We start from the raw sequence: 25,852 nt of genomic DNA, 5'->3' as shown, positions 1-25,852 counted from the left end.
TAGACATCAAAGTGCAGAGTAGGAAGGTCTTCAAAATAGAAATGGGTACCCACAAAGTGTGCAGAGTCTTATCTATATTATATGCCAACTCAATCTTCAAGCGTCGCTCTTTCCAATTCATTATGGCCTTTTCATCTATAAGTGCATTGTCATAATTACTTATCACTCCCTCATAACCATGCACTCTATCATAAATGAGGAGGGCATGAGCCTCATGAGGAAGATCCACCTCACCTCTCTAGCTCATCGTGTGATCAGCATGGATGACCATGTTGGCAGCCCAATCAGTAATAGTGATGGTTTCTCTATAATTAAGAGGCACAACACATAGCTCGAAAGAGTTGATTATCTCCTTAGCTTGAGATATGATATTCTTTATGTTCCATGAAGGGGAGGATAGGCCCTTTAGGAATTGAACAATATTTTTAGAATCTCCCTCGAGCCAGACTTTAGTAAATCCCATCGATTTAACTAGGGCAAGGGTTTGGTAAGTAGCCATGGCCTTGGCTAAGTGGTTAGTCTGTGATCCTATGGGGAGTGCCACTGCCACAATACAATAGCCAACCTCATTTCTTATCACTCCCCCACACCCAACGGGCCCTGGGTTTCCCTTGGCCGCCCCCATCAAAATTAGCTTTGATCCAACCAGTAGGAGGAAAGGACCACTTACTACTTTCTCTCTTATTTTTCTTGTCATCTCTATCTATGGAAGTAGAAACATTCCAGTTTTTGAAGAGGTCAAAATCATCCTTGCTCTTGAAAAAAAGAGGCTTACCATCAGCTTTTAAATTTTCCACAATGGCCCACTTGATTTTGGTAAACACCACTTTAGGAGAGGAGTAGGAGTCTCTAAAAATCCTATTGGTCCTTTCTTTCTAGATTCCCCAAACCACATGAGGTGGGGTGAGGTCCCATAGAAATTTGATAGATTTGTTCAAGGAATGACATCTCTAGCTAGTGAAACACTCTTGAATAGAGGCAAGAAAGACCCAATTCAGGTTCCAAAGCTGAAAAATTTGTGACCAAATAGCATGGGAGAAGGGACAATGGATAGATAAATGGTTAACATTCTCTTCCTCATTTTGGCAGAGGTAGCACCTATTAGGCAGATGGAAGCCTCTTTTGCAAAGATTATCAGTGGTAAGGATTTTATTCTACAGAAGGATCCAAAAAAATATATTGATCTTGGGAGTGAGACCACTAATCCAGGCTTTAGACCAGCAAATTCAATAATAATATGTTATTGTTGTTCAATTTTTTTTAAAAATTATATGGTTAGAAAGATCAGAAGATGGGTGAAAATATGGTGGCAATTTTAGAAATACCCACTTCATGAAGTGTAAACTTGATGATGACAAAGTCGAGAAACCAAGTTGATAAACAAAAACACATCAAAAAGGAGGGAAATGGAGGGAAATCAAACTTCCAACCCAGAGCTTTGTCATCCAAGCCTATTCACAAGCCTAAATAGTCAAAAGTGTGTATGGGCTCCCTGTACTATAAACAATGCGTATGGGGTATTTTTAAAACAAAACCGCGCACGTGCTTTTTTTTTACAATAAGAAGCGCATACGCAGTGTTAAAGCTAGAAAAAATGTGTATGCGCTTCTACCTATGTTTAGAATATGGGTGTGTGCATATATATATGTATACATGTATAATATGTAAAATGTGATATTTCATGTATATATGTATATATAATATGTATATATAATATGTATATATATAGAATATAATATATATAATATATATGTATATAATATATAAAATATATATAATGTATATATACACACATATGTGTGTATTTATGTGTATTGGCTTTTGATATTTTATGTGTATTATATGTATATGTGTATGTACGTATATTGATATATATTGTCTTTTGATATCTTATTGTGTTGTATTGTATTCCTCTCTCTCTCTCTCAAGACCCCACATAACACCTAATGACCTCTTCGGACCATGTATGATAGCTCAAGGGGTCAAATGGTGTCTTGAGGGGTCATATGGTGTTGTAACACATGTGTGGCTCAATTATGACCCCACGTGACCCCTAATGACATCATGTGACATGTCTTCCTCTCCCCCCATCTCCCTCCCTTCCTTTTTCTTTCCCTCTCTATCCCTCTATCCCTTCCTCTCTCCCCCCCCCTCTCTCTCTCTCTCTCTCTCTCTCTCTCTCTCTCTCTCCCTTCCTCCAAACCCCACATAAAACAACATGACCCTTTAGGGTCATATTATGTCCTAAGGGGTCATACGGTGTCCCTAGGTGGCAAGATGAACCATTATTACAATATAAAAAGAAGTGCCAATAGTGCTTACAAAATTCGACACCTAAGGGGTCATATGGTGTTGTAAGGAGTCATAGGACACCATATGACCCCTTAGAACACCATACAACCCATAACGACACCATATGGTCTCTTAAGGGGTCATATGGTGTCTTAAAGGGTGGTAGGACATAATATGACTCCTGAGGACACATTACATGACCCATAACGACACCTAAGGGGTCATATGGTGTCGTAAGGTGTTATAAGACACTGTATGATCCCACATAACACCACTTCTTAAAATAATAACAAACCAACATGCTCCCCCTTTCTCCCTTCCTCCATACCCCATCCCTCTCTCTCCCTACCCACTTTATCTCCCTTACTTTATATTGTTGTCTCTCTCTATCTCTCTCTTTTCCATTCTCTCTCTCTCTCTCTCTCTCTCTCTCTCTCTCTCTCTCTCTCTCTCTCCCTCCCTTTTCCTTCACATTTTCTTTACTACAAAAAGCTCGTACGGGGTACTAGGACTATTAGTTAGCTAGTCCGCTAAACATTTTTAAGGTCTAATAGCGCATATGGGGTATTTATACATTTAAAGCGCATACATGTTACTGGGACATATAATTTTAGTTGCTCAACCGCCTCAACAACGTCAAAAGAAGTTTTGAGGTTGTTGAAGGCCCCATTGCAACTGTGTCTAGGATTATATGACTATTTTTTATTAGGGTAAAATAGGTTTTGAAGGGTCCCTGAAACCCTTTACATCGTAGATTCAAAATATAGTCATCAGAGTCCACCAGAAAAACAAAAGACAACAACCACAGAAAGGACAGTTGGCCAAAAACAGAAGGCTAGCAACAGAAAAGACACAAAACAAAGAAACTAAACACTAGATAGTAGAAAAATCAAAGAAAAACAACCTAGCTTAGGTGAAGTTCTTTAGCAATTTGGCAACTTCCAGCTCCAATTGCTCCATTGTCACAATAGTCCTCTTGAGATTTTCAATGTCCCTGCTTTGGTTTTTCTTCTTCCTGATACTTGCTCTTATTTTTTTTCTAGGACCAGCTTCCTTATCTTCAGGGGTTCCATCCTTCTCCTCAGCAGTGTCCTCGAAGCCCTTATCCCCCTAGACTTGTTTGAGTTTGCTAATAAGGACCTTGATACTATCAGAATCATCCTTTTAAATCTTGTAACTCTGCTCCCTAGTTTTCTTTGAGGGTCTCCTTAATCCTTTCCATCTTTTTTTTCAGTGTCCCATGCTATATCTTCCAAGGTTTTAAAGCTATTGCGTTGGGCCTTTATAATTTCCTTCGCATTGCTGATAGCTTTAGTCATCTCACCTAAGTAGTCAAGTAGAGAGATAAATTTGTCGGTGCCAATAGTTTCCAAAGCTTCAAGCTTGCTAGCTTCTTGGACCTATTTATCTTTTATGTTTTTAATTTTCTTCTATACCCAAAAGAAGACCTTATTGAAGAAGCCCATTCCATCTTTTATACAGAGTTCAAAGTCCAAAGGGGAGCCATCTTGAGCCTCATCTCCCATAAGATGCAAGTTCACCTCTAGACCCACCTCCTTCCACTCAGTTATCTTAATTTCCTTGTTGGGGGTATTCTCCCCAGCCAAGCCCTTACTCTGATCCTTGGAGCTAGTAGGAAGGGGTGAGTGGTTCTTGGCTTCCAACTCCTCACCTCTCAACATCTTCCCCTTTTTCTTCTGGCTTGAGATAATTTGAACCTTCTCACTGTCCATCTCCATGTCATCTTCACTCTCCTCTTCTTCCTCATACAAGCTGTCATCATCCTCTCCCTTCTTTTTCCAACTGATCGAACCTTTACCCTATTCCTCTTGGTTGGTTTTCCTTTTACACTTTCTTGACCCGGGGGTATGGGGATCCACCTTGATATCTGCCTATGTGTTGTATCCTTCATAATATTAATCATCCGAATCACCCAAATCATCATCTGACTCAGATACCTTAGATATAGCCTATTGAATAGTGGTATTCTTGATATGGTTGTATAGGACCACCATAAGACCCTCACAATGCAGGGTTAGTCTTGGGATTAGAGATAGCATCCATAATCCCAACATTTAGGGCACATAAGAGGTAGTAGGGGAGGGAAATTTTCTCCTTGTATCAGAAATGATTCAGAATAACAAAATGGTAACCATAAACTCTCGTATATCTACCATCTAAAGTAATGAATTCCATGACAACAAACAAAATCCATCACTAGAGAAACTTGATTACCTTAGGGGAGTAGTATGTGTAGCTTCCCTTGACCAGTTTTTCTTTCTCCACCTTGTCCTTGGGGAATTTATTCACAATAGCTTTCTATAGCTTCTAGTCCCTATAGAATTTGATTCCATCCATCGGTAGACTAGTCAGCTATGCAATCATGGTCTCATTAACCTTAACCTTCCTACTGCCAATGGTAAGGGTGCCCTTTTTCCACCCCTTTTTTAAAATCCTAGTGATTTCATATCTTCTCTCTTGCATTCTTTCCATGTAATCTGACATTTTTGCCGCTTGGAGCATAGCCCAAACCTAGGGACAGTCCCGCCATTTATCTATTTTTTTAACCTCCGTGTGCTTACGATTTCCTCCCATCTTCTTAGAAGTATTAACAGAATGTAAATTCTAGCAAATATCGCTCTTCTCAACAAACTTTCTTTTTTTAAGAAAAAAAGAAGAAGCCTCTAGAAGCAAATAGATATTTCTCAAGCTTTTGCTCCAAATGGAAAGAAGATCCCACAAAGCGTGCGAGATGATATGGCAATTAATGGTGTACCTCCTTCTTGATTGATTACAAAACCGTTTCATGATGCCATGACCACCCCTACCATATCGGGAAATGATATCAAATCCTACCTTATTTTCCATGATATCTCTCATAATTTAAAATGTCACGTGCCACTTGAGGGAGCTCCCCCTCTTCATACCAAATCTTTATTTTCCCACTCCTTACTACCTCGTTGGCAACCAAATCAACACTCTTGTTGGACTCTTTATAATCATGAGAAATATAATATTCGGCTTCTATGACTGTTTTATACATAGAAGTAAGTGAATTTTTTTATTTTTGCATGATTTCAAAATATTCAATTGTTGTTCTTATTAGTTTTGTCAATGTTATTGTGATTATTTAATAGTTTTTGATTCAAAAAACAATGATAGGATGCATATTTATGGTTATTTGATTGTTTATGAACTTTTGTTTACATATATATGTAATATGATTCTATTTAGGACAACCGATATCAACCATGGGAAAGATAAAGCGAGAAACAACTGAACAATGAGAGGATGAAAAGGAAAGATGAAGGCAACGTATAAAGAAATTACGTGACATAAGAACAATGGGACAAGAATGTATGTCATCCTTAACATCTCAATTCGATTTATGAAATGAACATAATGCACCTAATGCAATTGAAGAAGAGGCATTTGATTTACCATATGAACCTAATGCAAATTGAAGAAGAGACCACATTGAATAATCAATTAAATGATGAACATACACCTGCTCTATTTGATGAATTGAATGTACATAATGCACAGAATGCACCAGTGTTAACACCTCCTCGAATCATTTGTAGGAAACCAAAGTATCTAATTGACATTGATGAGAATATATTGAAGCCAATGCCTGATAAAATGAATGAACAAACTTGTAGGAGAATGGTTAAAAGAATATGGCAAAACTATTTTGAAAACTTCAATCAAACTATAAGATGTCAATTAATTATTCAAATGATTAAAAATTTAAATTTTAGAGAGACAATAAAAATTCTAGGCCTAAGATCATCCGAAAGTAACAACAAAAGAGCTATTGTGAGAAATCTATTTGATGCATATCAAGCTATTTGTTCAAAATCATGAACTAAAGATTCTAATGTTACTCGATGTGTCATTACATCAACCATAATGAGCAAGAAAATAAAAAAAGGGTTTGATAAGAAAAAAAAGTAAGTCATTAAACATTAGTAGGAGAACATTAAGTAGAACATCACATAGGGGGAAAAAATAGAGGTGTAGTGTCATAAAATTGTGACCCTTGCAATTTGCGACCACATTAGGGTCTTCATGTTGGCAATTTGAATCCCCAAGCCTGATCAGAGACCCGAGACTTTCTCAACCCCCAAACACCACACTTGTTCTTCCCTTCGCACTGCCTGAACCTGCTTCCAGACTTGAGACAAGGGTAGGACAAGGGCGTGATGCCCTTTTCCTCCTGGGACAGGGGCATGGTACCCTTGTCCTTGCCCTATTTTGGTTCCCCCTCTGTCCTACCTTTGTATTGGACTTTTCATAAAGCAGGAAAACCTTTCCCTATGTCAGCTTGTGATGAAAAATTAGTCAATAAACCCTAATTGATGAGTATATAAGTCACATTTTCCCTCTCATTTGCATAAGCTCAACAAGCGATAAGTTGGATAAGAAAAGAGTGGGCATAAGTTCAAGCATTCAAGCATTCCTTTCCAACATTGAGCATTGTCAAGTCTCCCTTCAAGGCTAGGTGTTGCATTCAAGTCAAAGATTCAACCATTGAAGAGGAGATCCCTTTCAACATTCAACTCAATACAAGCAAATCTACCTACATTCTATCTACAACCTCCCTTGAGGTGACTTACATTTCAGTCTTTCATTTACATTTACTTGCAAGTACTTTCTTTCATCATTTCGTTAATTTAAAAACTGGGGTTTGACCTAAAGGAAAACCCCCAATCCCAACCTCTTTTCCTCTCTTTTATATGTGTAGGTTGTAGGTGTGCATTTGTGTTTGCATATTCAGACTCCATTTGTAGAGGCGAAAAAACCCTTTTTGTTTCATAGATTTTTCGGAGGACTGTGGACACTTTCAGCACGGTTCTGACAACTTTTCCTCAAATTCACAGGGTGACTTTGTCTCAACATATTATAGCCAGATCCAAGTTCATAGCTTCATCTCACACTTCTATCTCGAGTTATAATCAATTCTTTGCTACTTTTACACTTAGTTGTACAACACAATTCAATCATTTTCCATTCTAAATGACGGGTTAGCTTGTCATTTCTATCTCATTATCAATTCATTTAGTATTCAATCTCTTCCCTAAGAGATTGGATCTAGTGAATTTCCCCCTCTTTTAAATGTAATGTGGATAAAGTGTTTGAAGGGAAATCCGCAGTGAAACTTTCATCTCTCCTCGGAGGGAAGAAAAGCTTTCTTCTTGATCTCTCCATCATTCACCTTTTTCACCATTACATTTTGGTGAACCTGATGTCTTACATGCTTTGTTCTAAAAATCATTGCATATTTTTCATTTACAAGTTTAATTTTTCTGCAAACTTAGTGCTTAATTCATTCAAAACACTAGTTTTTAAAATTGAAATTGAACTTGTGTTGTGTAAAAATTGTTTGTTATTGTCTTAGATCTAAAAATTGTTTTGTTTGTCAAATTCAATTTCTTCACTATCTTGTTCAATTAGCAAATCAAATTCACAAAATTAAGAGGTTAATTGTCAAAACCCTAATTTTAAAAAATAATCTTGAAATTGTGCAAAAATTGAATTTCTATTTAATTTTCAGATTTGTGACTGTTTTCAGACTTATTTTCTGTCCTATAATTCAAATTTTCACTTTCCCTCCTTTTTCAAATTTCAAAATTTCAAAAATTAAGTGGTTATGTCCTAAAACCCTAATTTTCAAATTTAATTGGATTTTGTGCAAATTTCAATTTTCTGAACATTTTTCAAGGTATCCCTATCCATTAGGTTTGACCCTTTTCAAATTTTCAATTCAATTACTCTTTTTTCTCAAAACCCTAATAGGGTCCTATTTTCACATTCAACCCTTCATTTTGCCTATCTAGAGATCATAAAATCTGCCAATTTTTTTAGGTTAGCTTTAAAATTATCATAACTTTAATCCCTGAAAAATTTTGAAAAAATTTGGTCAGAACATGTGCACTTTCAACACGGTCCCTGGATTTTTTCTCAAAATTTTGAGAGACTATTATGACTGTATTTAGTAGCTTAAATCTAGAAAATTGGCTGATTTGGTCGATTTTTTATCCCTCTAAAATAAAAAATACCTTAAAAATTCAACATTTCAAATTTCAAGAAATTTTTTAAAATTAAGTGGTTAATTATAATCTACCCTGATTTTAAAAATTATGATTTTATCAATTTTAAAATTAAGTGGTATCCCATTGGCCCTAATTTTAAATTCCAGTTTCCTAAATCATTTATCATAGAAATTATTTTTGGAAATTGTGTCATTTTCTTCTCTCAACAAAGTTCAAATTGTTTAATCATCATTTTCCCAAATTTTGCATTATTCAATTTTGTACACTTTGTTCTTCATATTCAAAATTCAAAATTTTCTCTCTAGTGCATGAGTTTTACCACTATTAGTCCTACCTACACTATCCTGGTTAGATGAAGCATTATAATTAAGGATTCCCAAGGTTTAATTACCGAGGAGATGGAGCACAATTTGAGTGACTTCTTTAATGAGGATAATGGTAGTTCTTCCCATCGTAATCATGTCCCTATCTATCCAATTGATGAATCTCATGATGAACAAGAAGAAGCTTTAACTAGAGTTTCCATAGATCAATTTTAAAAATTGGACATCAATCTGATAACTTTCAACAATGGATTTCCCAAGAATACCCTAATAATGAAGCTCTTCCACTAATTCAAGGCCTTGAACGCATGATTCAAAGTGATAAGAATGGAATTGATATATTATGTGGAATTGCTCATATTGTTGATTCTAATGTCATGCCTATAAAGAGTTATGTTGAGAATTTAGGTTATTCACAACCTTTAAATCACATCAATTCTTCTATTCCTTTGACCATTCCTATGGCTAGTATCCCTACTTTCACTTCAAACATTATGGCTACATCAACTCAAAATGTCATTCCTAAAACCATTGGTCATGGGGGAAATCCCTCTTCTTCATTTAATCCTCCATCTTTACCTATGTCTTCCATAAGTATTCCTATTATCCCTCAATCAATCAATGTGACACAAGGGGGCAATTCATTCGATAATTTTATTCCTCCTTTAAGTGTCCCATATCCTACTCAATCATCACCTATGCCTACTTATCATAATGTCCCACCACCTTATTCTCAATCCATTCCTTCCTTCAATAACATTGCACCACCTTCTCAATCAACCATGTCTAACATCAATTCTTCTACCGAAGTGACCATTAACAATCTTGCTCACTGTGTCTTCCTTACAACAACAAATTGCTTACATGAGTCAATCCAAGTTTAGTGTGCCTACATTTGATGTTATGAGCCCACTTTCCCTTGATATTGTTAAAGTTGTCCAACCTAAGCATGTTGAGGTCCCTCAATTGGAACTCTATAATGAAAAAGGTGATCCTCTCACACATTTTAAAACATTTCAAAACTTGTGTATTGATTTTGATTATGATCAAAGGTTTCTTGCAAAATTGTTTACAAGAACACTAAGAGATAAGGCCTTACAATAGTATTTCTCTTTGCCTTCTTATTCTATCACTTATTTTCAATAATTATCAAATGCTTTCACTCAACAAGTTCAAAACAACAAATTGGTCCTACAATCACTTTGACTAATTTATTGCATTGTAAACAAGGCATTAAAGAAAAAGTGACTAATTTCATTGGTAGATATAAACATTTGTGTGCTCAAATTTCATTTTTTGTACCTGATAATGCTATTCAAAGAATTTTCATTTCTAATTTGCAAAAAGATATCAGGGAAAAGTCTCTTTTGTCTAAGTTTACTTCCTTTCCACAGTTGTGTGCAATACTCCATAATTATCAACTGGTTGTGAGTCAAATGGAGAAATTTACTCCTATGGCTCCGAGTGATAAGGGGGAGAGTTTTCAAAAACTGTTTGTGAAGTTGAAACCAACAAAAAGCTTCATTAAGTTCAATGATACAATCAACAATAACAATGTGAATGCTACAATAGGTGTGCCTCCTATTTCTAAATTCTTTAAAAGAGAAAGACAATTTACTCCCTTGAATGAATCTTTACATAGTATTATGTCTCAATTATTACAAAGAAATGTGATCAAACTTTCTCCTATCAAACTAGTTGACCCATCTAAGCCTGCATTCCCTTATTTTGATAGCAATTCCTTTTGTCAATTTCATCACCAACTTGGTCATGATACTGAGAAATTTTTTGGATTGAAAAGTAAGATTCAAGATTTGATTGATAATAATACTATATCTGTGGCAGATGTGAATGATAAGGGAAACAAATCAGGAGCTCCTCCTAATCAGAATCTTAAGATTTTTACTGATCCTTTGCCTTCTCATACCTCTAATGTGATTGAGTATGAACATACTTTTTTCTCTCCTCCTGATCTTACTACCACAACTCCAAATTTGGTGAACATGGTAGAGAAACAAGAGACGCCTAAGGATCCTTGTATTACATTCAACCCTAGTGAGACCATTAGGGCACCCGATAGGCCTTTATACATAGTTGTGAAGGTTAAGGACATACCTTGCTGTGGTGCTCTTATTGATCCCTCTTACATGGTTAATGTCATCACCGAGGAGTATCTCTTCACTTTACAATTGCAAAAACCGATCTATGATGACTCTAATGTGGTTATGAAGTTATTTGATGGATTTCCTCGTCCTACCATTGGTTCTATCACTCTTCCTATTGAAAGTTCACACTAAATCTATGGATGTCAACTTTGATATCATTCCCTCTTCTGAACAATTATGTGTCAAGTTGGGCTACCATTGGCTATCATTATGTGTCAAGTTGGGCTACCATTGGCTATCTTCCATGAAGGATATTGCTTCTCCTATTCATAAGTGTTTGAAATTTCCTCACAATTGAGAAATCATAACTATGAACCATAACTTATTTCGGCCATCCGAAAGAAGCCCTAGTGTCCCTATTGATTCTTTTGGCCTAAGAAATTTCAATCTCTTCCACAAAGGAGCGATGCTCTTTTTTAATATTATCAAAAAAGGAAGAAAGATATGATCTTATCCTCGAGTAAACCTAGATCCCCAACACTTGACATTCCCATCATTCCTGAAGATGAAATCCTTCACCTAACAGATAGGACAAATCTTTGTACTAAGGAAAATCCTCAACCTATTCCTATGAATGTTACTATGCCTTCTCCTAAGAAGAACAACAATATTCCTCCTAAGGTTAGACCTATATCACCTCGCCGTGATGGAGCCAGTCTCCTTCCTACACCTAAAATTCCTCCTTTATATGGTGTAGTCTTACCTCCTTGGTCTTATAGAGAGAAGAGACCCACCTCTCCTCTTGTCCAACTTAAAAGACCTCAACCGAAGCCTTCAACTATCAAAGAGGAGATTGTTGCTCCTTTCATAAATATTCCTCCTCCTTCTTAGTCTTCCACTAAGACTAGCCAAAATCGTTGTGCGATAAAATGCCAATGAAGGCATCGTGCTCGAGCTCGTGAAGTTGCTCCTCAAACCATTCAATCTCCCAGGACTCCAATAGTTCATATGATTCCCTTTTCTCCTAAGCAATATGTTGAACCTACATCTCCAAATCGTAAGTTGCACAAAACATGTGATGGTTTTACTCCTATTCGTGTTTGTGCTCCTATTTCTATAAATCTTGATGAAGAAATGAGTAAAAATGTTATTCATGATGGTCATAAAAGTCCTAATGCTTCTGATAGTGATTATGAATATGTTGATGTGGAATATTCATAATCACTATTAGAAGCATCACAAGATCCATACAAGGGCTATGCTCAATTTGGATCTTGTGATAGCTCCATCTATTGTGCTCGATGTCACTCCTCTGACGTGTTGCTCACCTTTCTGAAATAGTGATAAGCAAGATCGAGAGGTTGATGGCGTGCTAGATTAGCAATATTAGCACTGTAGATCTTCTCTATCTCTCCTTTCTTGCTCTTTTATGACTATTCTTCTATTTGTATCCTTGTTCTTTTATTTTTCCCTCAATATCTACTTGAGGATGATACAAAGCATTGAGATCTCCTTTGGTCTCTTTTCATGTTGACTCAAAAGATATCCTCTATTCCCTTTCTTCCAAGGTAGTGTCATTTATTTAGGGAATGATGACTATTATATGCACATATGCGTATATGGTATACATGAGTTCTCATACAATATACTGACCCCGAGGAAAGAGAAACTATCTCATGTTTTGTGTTCATTATCCTTGGGAATATTCCTCAACTGGGGGATAAATCCTTGTGATAATGTGTTGGCCATTTGGAGGAATTGATTATGTTGGCAATTGACACTCAATTGGTTGATTTCACTATGTTGTCATTAATGGCAGCATGGCATTATGTTTCAGCTTCATGTTTTGGTTCAGTTGTGTACCGGCAGGCACTTCACCGATACTACACCGGCACTGGCATCGACACTAGCACTGGCAGGAGAAAAGGATTTCTTTGGTTACCGACAATGCATGTCGACATGGTTTAGTAAAGGTTATCAGTATTGGAGGCTAACATATCTTGGATCCGGGATCGACAATTATTTGTAATATTTATGCATTTATTTTATCTGGCCGACATGTAATTTGATATTGTATATATCTTTGTAAGCCGACATAAGGCATGTAAATTTGTATAGGGTATATAAGTCAGTTTGATAGATGGGTATGTGCAGGATCATGGGGGGCCAAAAAGTGGCGATATTCTGACTAAATTTTTACTGATAGGCTGATTGAAAAATATCTATAACTTTCAAACGGTATCACATTTTTTGAATCTGAAATATGTGTCACAATTTATGCTTCATATACTATAGGATTAAAAAAAGAAAAGTTAAATTTCATAAAGTTTTGACCAAGTTAAGGTGGTCAGACATACAAGTTTTTTATATTTTTAAAAAGTTGTAGTAAAAAAATCATAATTAATTATTTAATTAAAAAAAAAAATACAAAAAAATATGTGTCACATCCGGACATGAATCTTCTACTTGTAACTAAAATCTTATAAAAAAATATTATGATTTTATTGTTATTAGGGTGGTCAGACAGACACCCGCTTCTTATCTTTTTCCTAAACTTTTAGTACTACTGCATTGAAATTTCAAATTTTAGTCAAATGGATTTATTTATTTTAAAAAAGGAACTAGTAGCTTAGAAACTAAATTCAATTTTCTAAAAATTTTATTCTTACATATTTTTTTAATAATGTTAGTAGCTTATTCAAATTTTTACGTCAAGTTGCCTAACTCTGTTTTCTGATTTTCATTGCCACTTAAGGGCCTGTTTGGCCCACCATGATCATGCACATACCCAGATCATTTTGATATAGACATGAGATAGGAGATTATGGATATATGAATGTAATATGATGCAAAATAATTCACATAGATTATGTATGTGAGGAAATTTATGTAAGGGTTTGGGGTTTCAGACCGGAATAGACAAAGCTTAAACCGAAATTGTATTCTGGCATAGAAGATGTTATCTTAGCAATTCAACACTTCTCCAAATTGTAGTCTAGATGTTTATGTAGTCAGTGAGGCTCCTTTTGTGATTGAGTAGTGTCCTCTAGGCTGTAAGCCTTCCTGCAAGTGCAGGCCCCGCATATTTTACAATATCTCTTCATATGGCCAGTGGATTGATATTGTGGGTCACAAATCCCACCATGGTTTTTCCTCTTTGAGGTTTTCTACATATAAATGTGTGTGTTATGGTTCTCATTTATGTGATTCTCTTATTGGTTGATTTATTTCTTTCAATTATGTATGTTCCAGTATACTAGTTGGTGTATGCATGTTTTAATAAGGTTAAAATTAATCATTTCAGTATAACACTGATTCGGCCCCCCCTCTCAGTGTTATTGGATTCCAATAATTGGTATCAAAGCCTTGTGCCTCAGAGGAAGTTTAGCAGCTTGAGGAAGATCCTGAAACCGGAATCCATGGATATGGCTTCGGAGAAGCAACTTGAGATGACACTTGAAGATTATGATGCTGAAAGATTGAAGAACTTAAAGCTACAAGATGAATTTAATTCTACCAAGGAATTAAGTCTTGTCCTACAAGAGAGGTTATCATATGTTCAAACTAGGAGGAAGGAAATTTTGCAAATTCAGGATGGTGAAGTGAAAGATGCACTTAAGGAACAATGTCAGAAATTAAGTCAGGAGAACATGGTTATGAAAAATGAAATGCAAGTTATAACTATGAGGATGTCTAAGGAGTTTGAGGACAGAAAGAAAAAGGAAGAAAATATTGTTGTATCCCCGAAGAACAAATTTAAAGATTGTGGTAGGTTGGTTCATGAGAATGATATGTTGAGAATTGATTTAGTATAATCCCAGAGTAATGAACAAGAGCTTGAGAGACAAATAATAATTCTGGGAGAAGATTTAACTACTACAAGTGAGTATAAAGAAAAATTCAAGATTAGCTCATCACAACTAGATGAGTTATTTGTTAGGATTCTCAAAGATACTAAGAGGGGGGAGTGAATCAGTATTTGACCAGTAATAATATTCTCTTAACTTATAACATGAAAAGCATATTAAAACTGTGTACCAGTAAACCATAAATAATGCAGCAAATAAGAATAACAACCACAACATGAAAAACACACCATAACACAATGTTTTAACGAGGAAACCCGGTGTGGGAGAAACCTTGGTGGGATTTGTGACCCACAATATTCACTTACTAGCCAATAAGAGAATATTACTACTACAATAGGGGCCTGCACATGCAGGAAGGCCAAGGGCCTAGAGCTCACTGCTCAATTACAAAAGAAGTCACACTGACTTACAAAAATGGATTATACTAATCCAACATCTTGTACTGCTTTAGATTAGCATCTGCTATGCCAGATTCAATACCGGTTTAAGCTCTGCTACATACATAAACCCTTATCCAATAATTTGCATAATAGGTTTGCTACCTTCTATTCATATTTCACATCCTACCTCTTACAAAATGATCTACAATGATCTCATACATATATGAGTCATATTAAAATCCGCCATGTCGGCTTACAAAATACATTAACACAAAATTGTTGTCGGCCAGGGTGCCGGTGTTCTTTTCGGTGCCAGTGTTTTGTATGCCGGTGTAGAGTCTATCGGTGCCAGTGTCTGCCTGTCGGTATCACATGATTGTAAGGTTGCCATCAATGACAATACCTTTGATCACCTACAATATCTCATTGGAGTGTGCATTTGCCAATAATCTCCCCCTTTGGCATTGATGACAACACTCATGAGAAAAATTCAAGAATGTATCCAAAAATTGAAGTCCAAAAAAAATCTTGCCAAAAACTGTATGTCCAAATATGTGTGCTCCCCCTGAGTAGATAATCTCTACTTCATTCTAACCATTTTTCTCATCACACTACTCCCCCTTTGACATCAATGACAAAGGTTGTCATTCACTGTCAGTGGAGTCCTACTTGGATTCTTGTAACTGGTGGGTTACAATCTGAAAAATATCAGTCAAAATCAGATTTGAACCATTGTTGAATGATTTGTTGTCTTTTAGTGCCTCTTGAGTTCTCTGCACTGTACTGGTGAGTATGTGAATTTTCTCTTCCGGTGTCTTCAGTCTGAGAACCAGAGCCTCAGATATTTCTTTTCTCAAAGAAATGAGGTAATCTAGTTTTGGACCAAGTCTACATTTTAAGTACTTTTCTTTATCCTTTATTCTTTCTTTACCCTTCTCTAATTTCTTGATTTTCTCTTCTTGCTCTGCAATCTTCTTCTGTATCTCCAAAAATGAATCCGATGTACCTATCAAATTGTTAGCAATATAGTTAATCTCATCTTGTGCTTTGTTGATTTCCTTGTCTAGATCCTCTGTTAGAATGTTTGTTTTACAAGTGTCTCTATATAGTTTCTTGAAGTCAAGAATTATCTCTCCAAGTTCGGGTAATAATGTTTCCATTTTCTCCTTATTTTTCTTCACAATTTCCTCAAAGAATTTCTCTTTTTCTTTAATCATTCTTTCCTTAAATGTATCCTCATTTATTTGATCAACAATCAATATGTTGTCGGTGATGAACTTAGACAATGTGTCTAGTTGACCTAAAGAACCTTTGTTATCTATAATACACTTTGGTGCTATCAATTTAAGAATGGGAATTGTATCATCAATAGCCTTATAGGCTTGTGCATTGCACTCTGTGATCTTCTTTATTGAATCCAATAAGACCTCTGTTACATTTGTAGGTCTGAATTCTACCATAGAAGTACTAGATGTCTGTCCAACTTCCTTCACAATAGCCATGCTACCGGTTGTGGTAATCACCTTACTTGATTCAACCTCTCATAGGTCAGTCTATGTTTGCATTTCTACAAACAAAGGTTTAGGCTTTTCAGTTTTGGTCGGTGGCACTGTTTCTGTCTGAACCTGTGCTTCAACCTGTACCTGTTCTGGTTTCTCTATCTGTATCTTAGAAGGTTTCTTTGAGCTTTCAACTGTCGGTTTCTTAGATGTAGTCTTAGTTTGTACCTCTGTACTTTCCTTAGCTGGTTCTTCTGATGGTTTTTCTATTGCATCTACCAGTTTCTCAATGGTATCCTCTGTCGGTTGCTTTGTAGGTTTTTCTATGCTTATCTCAACTTCTGCAGCCGATGACTCAGTAGTCACATCAGTCTTCTTGCCCTCAGTTGTTTCTCTGTCAACCACAACATTTACTTCTTGAGTGTCTATATTTATAGTATACAAGACTTCAGACTCAGGATTAGTATCCTCTAGTGGAGTCTCCATACTCTCTGTGGCCAGTTGACTGCCAGTAGTATCTACCGGTGGAGTATCTAAAGGAGGTGGGGGTACACTATCAGTTATTTTCAGGCTTGGAGGACCACCTACCTTACCTTTCTCCTTATCCTTGTCCTTTTGATATACTTTAATAGTCTTTGGTCTAAGTAATTCTTCCTGTTTTTCTTTTTCCACAAAGAATATATCCCATGCATCTGTTGTTTCCTCAGAGACTTCATTTACTCTACCTGCCATCAGTGCTACATGCCGGTGAGCAATGGAGAATACTGTCCGGTTTGCTTCACTGATTAGTTTATCTATTTCATCAGGTGAGTTGACTGGATGTACTGCAAGTAATTTTTCAATCTTGATTTTTTTGTCTAACTCAACAATAGCTAACCTTCTAGCTTCTAATTTCCTATATAGATCATTTGGTATTTCATCAACAATTTGCATAAAAAATTTCTTATAAATATCCAAGTGTAAAATTACACTGTTCTCTATGCTTTCCTTGTCATCTGCTGATAGTGTGTTGTATATTTTGCTGATGTTCTTCAACTTACCATCCTCTATGATTTCACTCAAGAGTTTATCCAATGGAGCAATATTCTATTTTTCCTTCTTTTTCTTTGGAGTCATTTTCTTTACCAGAAACTGCCTATTGTTTTTGTCTGGTTCTCCTGGGTGTAGGTGAGGGTACTGGTGAGGGTTTTCTTTTCCTTTCTAGCCTTTTAAATACTGCTGCCATATCACTCTCAGAAGAAGTTCCAACCGGTGAAAGATGAGTTTCAGGTTGAAGTGTTTCCAACTCACTTTCACTTATACCAGTTTGCTTCAAAACATCTTCTTTAATTGCTTTAGCCTGTTGGGTTCCTTTTCTTACTGTTGCTTCAACTTTCTTAACCCTTTTTCTAGGCCTAATTCCACTTTCTATTGTTTCAACATTTCTAAAAACTTTCCCAGTGGGTTCCTTGGGTGATTTAAGGAGGGATTTTGCATAAGTTTCAATAATATTGTCATCTGTCTCATAGCCCATTTTAGTTACCCAGATAGTTCTAGGGACAACTGCCTCCATCCAGATTTCATCCTTTTTTATTACAAAACAAATTTCTTTCTGATACTTGTCCACAATAGCTTGTGATAGTCTTACTCTAGTTTTCATTCGAGCCTTTAATGCTTGAAAGTGTTCATTTAAGTTTTTTTCCCGGTTTTCTCCTATATTGCTCAATAGATCCAAGAGTTGTTTTCCTACCGGAATGTGAAAACCAAAATCTCTTGCACCAATACTGGGTACTTGTTTAGTTATGTACAACATTAGACAAACAAGCAAATTTCCAAATCTGAATGTTCCTTTCTTATCTCCTTTAATCTTCCCCAGATTGTCTATCAATTCATCTTTGAGCCATTCACATACATCTATTCTAGCAGTATCATTAACCATGTCATAAGCACTCTTAATACATAGGCTAGAAATCGAGTTCAACCTATTTGCATGTGTATCTTTGTAACCTAAGATCATATTGATAAATCTCACATTTATGTCCTTTACATCATTTACCCTTAGAGACCTTTTGTCGAATGTTGCACCGGTTAAATCCATCACTATGTCATTTGAGACTCTCTTCATTTTGTCAGGTCTACTTCCGATGGAAGGTAACCCTGTTACTACCTTAACGACTTCCTTTGCGATTTTATGAATTGTATCCAACTAGAAGAATTCACCATGAACTCTGCATAGCACAATCCTTATAATATCCTTGGGAAAATCGAGGATACTAAGGATTTTAGTAAAACCTAGGGTTTCCACTATCTTATGTTCTAGCTTGATATTTCTAGATTCATCACAAATCATAGTGCTATACATGTTTTTGATTTCATCATCACCTAATTCCTCTATATGACAATGTATATACATCCTAGGGTCTTCATCATATACTACTCCCTTAGGAATTTGAGAAAATGCACCTATGCTATCATCTTTCTTCACTATTTCAAGAACTAGTTTGAAAACGGGTCTAGGGCGCTTAATAACCTCAACAACAGTAGGATTTGCAATAAATTCAGGAGTGGATGAAGATGCCATGATTATAAATACCTCAATATGCCTTTAGGATGAATGCTTTGATGAACTGCTTCACTTTTTGGCTAAGGATGCCTTTGCTCGGGAATTTTCACGCTCTCGAAGGTTTGAATGCTCGGTGAATGAAAAAGGAGCCAAAACACTTGCTTTATAATGTTATTTTCTCCAACTACCATATTTAATGCTTTCCGGTTAAGTCACAACTTAACTCATCTGCCAGTACAGAAAGAATTTCAACTTCTCACCATCAACTGAGGGAATAATAGCATGTTTTTCATTTTGTTGCTAAACCCCCAAAGAATTTTCCTTTAGTTAGATGAAGAGTCTCCTACCAGTGGAGGGGTATTCCCTTCAACATTTTGATCTGACTTTCTGATCCATTATTTTGAGAATTCTTGCTTTACCTCTTCAAACTTTTCTTTACCTTTCAAACTAGGACCTTTGTTTATTGCCGGTGGGGACTTGCTTCTACAAAATTTTGCAATATGTCCAATTTTGTTACAAGCATAACAAGTCACATTATTTTCTGAATAGCTTTCCCATAGCCTATGTCGATATGTGTTCTGCATTGATTAGATAAGTGTCCAAATCTTCCACAAACATAACATCTTACATTCATTTTGCAATTTTCAGAGTTATGACCAACTTTGTTGCATTTAGAACATTGACCGGTGGGTGTATTAGTGTTCTGATAATTTCTAGATCTACACTGATTTTCTCTATGACCATACTTGTTATAGTTAAAGCATTTCCCATTGAATTTGTAAGCATTAGGTTGTCTTACCGGTTTTCTATGATCATGAGTGTTTGCGGTACTGGAGCTTTCACCAGTTTCAAAACCAAGGCCATTTGTATCACCATTAGGTTTCTGATTCTTCAGCATGTCACCAAGTTCTTCTGAACTTTTCTTGAATTTCTCCTTGTTTTGATTTGCAGCAGTCAGTTCATTCTCCAAGATTCCTTTCTATCTTATGAGTTCAGTTCTGTCATTTTGTGTATGCATCAGATCTGTCTTCAACATATCATTTTCATGACTGAGTCTTGCATTTTCATTTCCAGCATCATTTAGTCTTCTAACCAAGTCTTCTTCATTCTTCTTTCTGTCTTCAATTTCTTTACAGAATCTCATAGTCATATCTTGCATCTCATTCTTTGTTGTACTGATTTCTTATCTTAGCTTGTTTACCAAATCATTAAGAGTTTGCTTTTCATCTTCCTCTTTCTCCATCTTCTCACAAAGTTCTCTTCTTTTATTCCTTGCTATAATGTAATTCTCTTGAAGTGCTTGAATGATATCTTGAGCATCCTTCAGATCATCCTCAAGTTTGATATTCTTCACCTTTTCTGCATCATAGTCTGAAAGAGCTATTTCCAATTGCTTTCTCAAGTTTTCCATCTCTACCGGTGTCAAGATCTTCCTCAAGTTGTTAGGATTCTGAAAATAGAGGACTAGGCTCTGATACCAATTGTTAGGACTCCCAAAGATACTGAGAGGGGGGGGTGAATCAGTATCTGACTGGTAATAATATTTTCTTAACTTATAACATGAAAAGCATATTAAAACTGTGTACTGGTAAACCAAAAGTAATGCAACAAATAAGAATAACAACCACAACATGAAAAACACACCATAACACAATGTTTTAATGAGGAAACCCAATGTGGGAAAAACCTCAGTGGGATTTGTGACCCACAATATTCACTTGTTGGCCAATAAGAGAATATTACTACTACAATAGGGGCCTACACATGCAAGAAGGCCAAGTGCCTAGAGCTCACTGCTCAATTACAAAAGAAGTCACACTGACTTAAAAAAATGGATTATACTAATCCAATGTCTTGTACTGCTTTAGATTAGCATCTACTATGCCAGATTCAGTACCGGTTTAAGCTCTGCTACATATCTAAACCCTTATCCAATAATTTACATAATAGGTCTGCTACCTTCTATTCATATTTCGCATCCTACCTCTTACAAAATGATCTACAATGATCTCATACATATATGAGTCATATTACAATCCGCCATGTCGACTTACAAAAGATTTTACAATTAATTGCAAAATACATTAACACAAAATTGTTGTCGGCCAGGGTGTCGGTGTTCTATATGTCGGTGTAGAGTTTGTCAGTGCCGGTGTCGGTGTCTGCCTGCTGGTATCACATGATTGCAAGGTTGCCATCAATGACAATACCTTCAATCACCTACAATATCTCATTGGAGTGTGCATTTTCCAACATTATTAAAGAGACAAAGGCATATTGGATATTCCAGTGGACTTGGATTTGAGCAAGGACAGTGTTTCGGTACCACTAATGAAGATCAAAACTATAAGGCATGAGTAAGGCAATTTAATGCTTATAAATTTAATGGTAGATGTTTTGTTTGCAATAGATTTGGTCACATTGGTAGGCAATGTAGAAACAAAGCAAATTACAACCCAGATTCTGCTCCCCGTAAATGTTCCAAATGCAATAAGTATGGTCATAAAATAGAACATTACAAAATGAATGTTAAATTCTATGCATGTGGAAAATTTGGACATATGGCTAATCAGTGCAGGTCAAGCAATTTCGCCTGTTTTAGCAAATCAATTCAAAGGAACAATGTTACATGTTATGCATGTAATGAGGTTGGACATATTGCTAAATTTTGTAGAAGCAGAAATCCACCAGTTGGTAATGGAGGATCAAATGAGAAAGGAAAAGAGAAGGTTAGTGAAATCTGACAAGATCATACTCAGTGATGGGTTAGAAAGACCAAAGAACAGTCATCAGAGGGGAATGTCACGATTACTTATCCAGTAGAAGAGGTTGCTCCTGCACCCGCAGGTAGCTCATTCGGTAACTAAGGCAGATGCCTTAGGGGTAGGAAAAATACATGAAGATTCTACATATGCCCTGGGAAGAGGTTCTGGAAGATGTTCGAGATATTGGAGATGATTATCCGACATGGATATGTTCTGAGTGAGATTTGGTATCTTTCACCGGCAGTCATTTATGTCAATGGAAGATTAGGGTTTTTATCGAAGGTTAAAAGGTCGAATTGACTTCATTATTGATCACCTTGCATTCAGAGTGGCTTCAGAGCAACTAAGGGAGATCAAAGGCAATTCAGAGTAATTAGATTTTGTCTTGAGCGATTTCATTGATGTCTAGAAAAATTTGTTGGAGGTTTTCACCGAGAGTGATCAAAAGATATTTATATTTAAACATGGACGTAGGATCATCATCTATTCCTATTTTTGTTGCAAACTTGATTGTAGTAGAGGTCAAGGACCGCCCCAGGCCAAATTTCAAGCGGTATCCACATGTGGCTACCTTGGAAGATTCAGTTGGAGCATTTTCTCATGTTCCGGAGGGAGTTGCCTATGTAGAGGATGTTACGGCATATATTCATTGTCACATTGGGGACTTGGGAACTTCTGAAATTAAGGGCATGTATATGAGTGAGCTGATGGGAGAATCTGGAAAAATCAAACTGACATTCAAGCATATTTAAGACCTAGGGTTACCGACATTCTGGATATTTTGGAATTTGAGGATGAGATAATCAGATATGTTTTGAGCATAGTACATGGGGAATTTATAAGGTTAAATAGACCTTACAAAATCATGAAGGAAGCTATCTAGGCAATCACTGGTTTACCATCGGTTGGGAAACATATAGATAAGTGTAAAGACGTAAATTACTCTATATGACATAATCTACTCTTTATTCATAAATAAACTCATAGATAAATTAAGAAGTCTATTTCATACATAATATAAAACGAGTTTAATAAATTGATAAAACAATCATAGATATCAAAGAGTTAAATAAAATCTTCACATACAATGGAAGGTACAAATTTCTCATTATATATCATTATACCATACCTAGGCTTTCTAATTGCCTTAAGTATTATACAAACATAAAGAAAGTGAGATACATCCGTCGATCTCCAATCTGAGTCACCTCCTTTCAGTCCATCGAATGAAGACGAGAACAAGATTCAGGCGATTTTTCCACCCAACCTTGAAGCTTACACTTCCCCAGAATTCTTGGTCAATAAAGAATACCTGACCCTGCACAAATTATTTTAACCAAAGAATTCAAAAGACAAGAGGGAATCTAGTGCGTGCCTAGATGATACAAGCATTTCCATTTTTCTAATTCTTTTAAGAAACAAGCATTATCATTCAAGGATATGGTAGAGAGCATAAAATAAAGAATTCCATCTATTTCAATGGATAATTCAATTCATTACTCGACCGAGTATAATGCCATGCATAGCAAAAATAAATAGCTTGGAAAAAGAAACTATTCTCTCTAATTTTCCATATTCGACACCCGTCTCGGAAGGTAACTTTCCATACACAAGCCTATCTAGCTTGGTTCTCACAAAACAATAATACATTTCCTTAAAGAATACAATCTTTTGACTAATAGATCTAACATCTTTGCTATCACTTTCATAAATTAAACACTATTTCATTACTTTCACCTAATTGAAAACAATCTTTCGTAGAATAACAATTTCACAATTTGATAAGCAAATATATTCTCATAAAAAATAATCAAATAAGTACAAAGTAAGAAGAAGGTGTAACGCAAGTATGATTATTTTCATATAAATGAGTTAAATTTGAGTACACATTCTTTAATTGAAAATCTTTCCTAACCCATTGACATTATTCATCATTCTTAAACAATATAATTGCATTTCTTAACTATTTCAATATATATTCCACCTAGTGATTTACTTCTATGTCTATTCAAGGAATAATATAACAAATTCAATAAGACATGGAATATCATAATTAAAAATCTTATGCTACAACCATAGATCTATTTCACTATCATTTCTTAGTGCAAAATAATAAAAACAAAATAAAGATCCTACCTCCTTACACTTGAGATTGGCTTGGAATGAACTCTTTCCTGCCTCCTCTAAATCTGCCTACTTCTTCCTTGATGACTCAAGAGTTCTCTCATAGATCTTCCTTTAACCACCTATCTATTCTCCTTCTATATCTACTATAAAATGCTCTCTCTCTAATCTCTCTTCTAAGTTACAATATTTCTCTCTGCTCCACTTGCTATTTTCTATCTTTTTTCCTCCTCTACCTATCGATCCTATGCCTTTATTTATACTATAATTCCCTATGAAATCTACTACGTCTAAGGCTCAGTTATTGTTATCAATTTTTAGTCTTTGTTGCATTATCAACAGGTCTGATGCTTTAACTATTCCACGTCCTCTCCTTCCCAAAGTGCTACCAGTTTAGTGGTCTCTTTAGTCTATATGTCTTGGAGTGGTGGGAGGCCAATTTATGTCTTTTATAGTGATCGACCTCAAATCATGGAGAGATGGTTGTTCTTCTCCACCATCATCGTGGAGTTTGCAGTTTTCTAACTTAACTCCATGGATCATGGACAATCTGCAATTACTTATCTCCATGGCACTACATGCCTATTTACTCCTCTCTCTCGCTAGTTACAAGCCATAAACTAAGGTCGATCTGCGGTCTAGCGCAGTGGTCTACTATTACGTGGGGTGATTTGCAGTTACATGCGGTGTATTTTCTTACTTGGTGGGGAGGTCAACTTTGTCGACTTCCACTAGTCGAGTAATACCCACCATCAACACCTTTTGTGGAACAAACATCCGCCACTTTCTGAAATATAACATTAATATTAACAAAAACATATTAGAATTAAAACTTTGCATTTTAATTCATTAGTAATTAAATTCTAATATGATTTTCTATGATTAATAAATTAATAATGTGTATGGATATATATACGTATATATATATATATATATATATATATATATATATATATATATATATATATATATATATATATATATATATATATATATATATATATATATATATATATATATATATATATATATATATATATATATATATATATATATATATATATATATATATATATGAAATTTATATATATACATATATATATCGATTTCATTAAACATATTATGAAATTTATACTCACAAACAATTACTTAATTGACGAGACCATTATACTCATTTTCAAATGAATAATATATTATAAAAACAATAATCAACTTCATACAATTGAAATCATGTTGACATTAAGTTTGCATTCTAAATCATATTTAATAGAAATGTAAAGTCGCTAATTAATTAACTCTAATTTTTCAACTAGTAGACATTTTCATATATGAAATCAATGTAACGACTAATTTTTACTCAAATCATTTCAATTTAAAATTAAGCATCATCAAAGTCACAATTCAAATAATGATGCATCGACGAAGTCATATTTGCATAAACAACTTTTCTATTGTGGTGTGTGGGATTCCCCTAGTCTACCGAAGTCATAAGCTAAAAACAACTCTACTTGACTCATGTCATCGCCTTCATCTTCGTTCACCTGTCCCTGCATCACTTTCACTCAATAATTCATCAGCATTGACGATCCCCAATTAAGATAATACTAGATATCTAATTACATATTGCACGAGTAAAATGCATACATCATTTCCTATTATTTGTATACAACTGCATTATCATCAAAATCAATGCTCATATTTGTTTCAATTTCAATCCATAAATAAAAACCTACATTATTTCTCCTAATAACACATTATCGAAAATACAGTTCGTGACAACAAAAAGGTTTTGAATGATTTTGTGAAAAAGATCACCGATGCAACATCCGACAGGAGATCTATAAGAGTGAGCACTATCACCGACATGAACATCAGATTCGATAGCATGATCATTGGG

The sequence above is a fragment of the Cryptomeria japonica genome, chromosome 8 (assembly GCF_030272615.1).
Source record: "Cryptomeria japonica chromosome 8, Sugi_1.0, whole genome shotgun sequence".
Classification (NCBI taxonomy): Eukaryota; Viridiplantae; Streptophyta; class Pinopsida; order Cupressales; family Cupressaceae; genus Cryptomeria; species Cryptomeria japonica.
This window is presented reverse-complemented; position numbering follows the sequence as displayed.